Source organism: Tasmannia lanceolata, unplaced genomic scaffold (genome assembly GCF_043159265.1).
Source record: "Tasmannia lanceolata isolate RefF3 unplaced genomic scaffold, GAP_Taslan_0.1 ptg000023l, whole genome shotgun sequence".
In the NCBI taxonomy this organism is placed as follows: Eukaryota; Viridiplantae; Streptophyta; class Magnoliopsida; order Canellales; family Winteraceae; genus Tasmannia; species Tasmannia lanceolata.
Genome location: NW_027518700.1, coordinates 6,629,978 through 6,633,766, shown reverse-complemented (window position 1 = coordinate 6,633,766; position 3,789 = coordinate 6,629,978). Strand labels below are relative to the sequence as shown.

The 3,789-nt window shown below is 36.0% G+C and overlaps 1 long non-coding RNA gene across 2 annotated transcripts; it reads right to left on the bottom strand.

The window, feature by feature from the left end:
• Nucleotides 1-347: 347 nt before the first annotated feature.
• On the bottom strand, nucleotides 348-3,393 carry LOC143856739 (uncharacterized). 2 transcript variants are annotated; one of them, XR_013238332.1, is made up of 3 exons: nucleotides 2,606-3,393; nucleotides 2,384-2,487; nucleotides 348-1,096 (listed from the first exon to the last, which is right to left on the bottom strand). It is a non-coding gene; the product is annotated as an uncharacterized LOC143856739 (long non-coding RNA). The 2 variants fall into 2 exon arrangements; XR_013238331.1 differs by having other exon boundaries at nucleotides 350-1,035; nucleotides 2,606-3,391.
• Nucleotides 3,394-3,789: the final 396 nt, after the last annotated feature.

Sequence of the window (3,789 nt, the reverse complement as noted above, 5' to 3'; positions counted from 1 at the left end):
CCTTAAAAACTAAGTGATGCAAAAGGAGTTGGCGAGCAAGCTGAAGGACTAACACCCATGATTTAGTCGAATCTTTTTTACACAAATAAATGGAATGCTATAGGTTCTAGACTAATGTGAACGTTTCAACACGTTTTTTTTACCATGTCAAGTGTGGCTTTCTGTTTGATTATTAGTTATTGTGTTTACCTCTTTTGTTATTTAACTTGTCTTTAACTAATATTTGTTGTTATATCACCTCCTCTAAATCTAGAATCCTAAACAAACTCTTATTGCAATATTATATTCATTGTATCCTATTGTGTTTACACACACACACACACTTTCTGTTTAAGATGTGCCCTTGCTTATAAATTTTGGAGGCCTGCCATACCTAACCATCTGTGTCCTTGTCTAACACGCAACACTCGTGTCCGTGTCCACAAATCATAAGGTAACATAATGCATAAATGTAAGCTATTGAGCCTGTGAAACAACCAGTTACTCCAAAAGCTTAAGCTTTTGGAATGGCCAAACCCATAAGAGGGGCCACATGTAGGCCAACCCTAAAAAAGAGGGGCCACGCGCCGGGGGGGTGGGGACCCGTTAAAGTATAAAAGAATAAATAACGCCTTCTCCAACAGAGCCGAAACATCAAGAGAAGATATACCTCAACATTGCTGAGGGGTGCAATTTTTCTAAAATAAAAAGTAAATTTTCACCTTATCCTACAAACAGCCTCTGTGGTCATTGACAACTACCTCAAATGCAATTTTTCCCTCATCCTCCAAACAACCCCCTATGAGTCATCGGCAGCTAGATCAAATGCTTAAGAATACAACAAACTCAACATTGTATTTCCATCATTGACACATATTAAGTGGCTTAGGGGTGCAATTTTTCTGAAAAAAAAAAAAAACCAGTAAATTTTCCCCTCATCCTCCAAACAGCCTCCATGGATCATTGGCAACTAGCTCAAATGCAGTTTCCCCCTCATCCTCCAAACAGCCCCTTTGGGTCATTGGCAACTAGCCCAAATGCTTAAGCCTACAACATCTGGTACATGTGAAAAAATCATCCATTCAATTTTCTTCTCTAACTGGATAACAAACCACTCCTGCATACAAAGAACTTAATAGGCAGATTAGTTAGGCTCGACGCATTATGTACAGAAGATGGTGTGTTAACCTTCTCATACTCTAAAACATCACCTAAGACCAGTCACATAAGTTTTTCCAATCCCTCCGGAGTCCAATTTTTACTACCTCATGGCATTGAGTCCACTTCTCATTATGTGATAATGTTAAAAGAGTTTAAAAATAGCACAAAACAGAAGTTTCCTCCCAAATTCAAAATACAATGGCAGTAAGCAATTTTCTGAATCACTTGTACCAGATACTTACTTACCAGATACATACTTATTGTATGGCTAAAACCAATTAGTTACATGTAGCTGAAGAGGAAACTTGTTACTTGACTTTGTTATATACAATAGAAAACCAAAGGTAAAAAAGTAACTAAGCTAGAACAAACTGCACCGGCAAACAAGCTTGATCTAGAAACGAACTTTGACCTCAACAAGCTTGTAGAGAGCAACAATCTAAGAACCTTGGACAAGCCAAGTATTCTAGCAAAGCTGGTGCCAATGGTATGAGCAAATCATAACTAAGTCATCCCATCAATGGCAAAACCCAGCTGCAAGCTTGAACTTTAACCCTAATCATGGTGTAGCATAAAAGTCTTGCTTCTGTAAACCTTAATTTGGAAATTTCTCCTTCTCTAGTAAATTTTTGCACTTAATCCAAGAGAAAGAAAATAAGCCAAATTGAAGTAGCACCTTTTTATCAGAAGAAGTCATGGGCATAAGTTCCCAATTGAATGCATATATATGAGTGTAATCAAAATTTCACTGATTGAGATGCACTCAAAGCTTTCCGGAAAAAAACTAGTTTGTGAATGGAATTCAAGATCCCCCACTTTAACATTACAACCACATCAATCAAGAAAGCAAGTGCTAAGAGAAAAAAAAAACATCTTCATGGATATTGAAAGAAGAGCCATGAATAGTCTTAATCATAAACCAAAAATCCCAACATAGAAAGCTTATTAGAGGCCAATAGGTAGTTAATTTTGTTCAATAAACCAAAGCACATTCATTTGATTTCAGATCTCAGGTTATGTGAACAAAAGTATCTAGGCTAAGAACCCAATAAGGAAGTCCCACTTTAGCCAAGAAATGTCTGAAGAACAACACTAAAAACATAAAATAAAATACTATTCAGAAGAATTAACAAGGGTCAGATGTGTGAATACTAAGAAAACTAAAAAAAATGAAGAACTTTCAATCTTCTCCACTACCAAATTAATACTAGTATATCCATGGATGTAGAGTTAAGAGTATTACCATGAGGGTTTTACAATAACCAAAGTTCCTTCAGAAAGAAGTAGAGATCACCTCTTCTCCAGCAAAACCCATTTCCATAAGGGCTTGATCTACCTCCTGCATCACTTAAAACCCATTTTCATAACATCAAAACAAAACCCAGAAAAAAACATACTGAAAAAAACAAAAAACAAAAAAAAAACTAGGGTTTCATTCATATGCGATTGGAATAATTTTTATCACCTGAAAAGCCTTTTGCAAGCCGACTACAAGAGCACAGATTCCGGCCCATCGACAACGATCTCCAGGAGAACCTCATCAGATGCACATGAAATTTAAAAAAAAAAAAAAACAAATAAATTAATTTACTGTAGAGAAACAAACAAACCCCAAGAGCTTCAACCAATCAATACGGTTTTCCGTTAAATTCTCAATCATCAAAAGTCACGTTTCCATTAAAACAAGAAGAGACCCATTACTGTTTCTCAATATAAAAATTAAATAAAACCCACAAAAAATATCGTAGAGAGGAAGAAAATCATGCACCATTTTTTCCTAATGAGATCTTCTAAAGAAGAAAAAAGGATTAGCAAAGATGTTTTGATAAGAACAAGAGATAAGGTTTAAAGCTAATGAATGGTAATAACCAAGGTAAACTTAATCCATATTTTTACCTTCTTTTCTTTTTTCTTTTTTTTTTGTAGTTTTTCGGTGTTCACAATAAGAAAGAGAGACTCAATCCAAACCCTACCGGAGAAAAAAGATTCCGACAGAAAGAGAGTGAGCACACACCCTCAATAGCATACTCCTTATACCAATTAAAGAGTCTGTGCTCACTCTCTTCTGTCAGATTCCTCCCCTTTCCATCTTACATAAATTCATGAGAAAAAAAAGAAGAAATACAAAGAGACTTCCCATAAGAAAATAATTCACCAACAAAAATCCAGCAGAGTCTTCAGATCCATAACCTAACACATACCCATTTTCAGAAACTTTGTAGAGAACCCTGAAATGCAAGGACTAGAATTAGGGCTTTTGTAGATGATAAAAAAAAAAAAAAAAAAAAAAAAAAAAAACTTCAGAACTCTCTCTCTCTCTCTCTCTCACACACACACTTTCTCTCTCCTCCATGCAATGATCACACGTGTCACTCAAACGTTTCTTTGCCTGCCACGCGTGATGAGAGAGAAAAGGACTAAATTCGCTGCCATGTAGGATAATTCGCACCCACTTCAAATGAGGGTATGTTGTAGACTTTAACGCTTTTTAACATAAGTTTAGTTCCAGTGGTGCGAATTATCCTACAGCAGGTGCGAATTTAAGAACTCTCTCTTTCTCTCTAAAATATATTTTCTGTTACAAGAGGACGAGAGACAAGTTGCACGGAACTCTTCGGGAAAAGAAAGAATTGTGTCAATATTAGATAG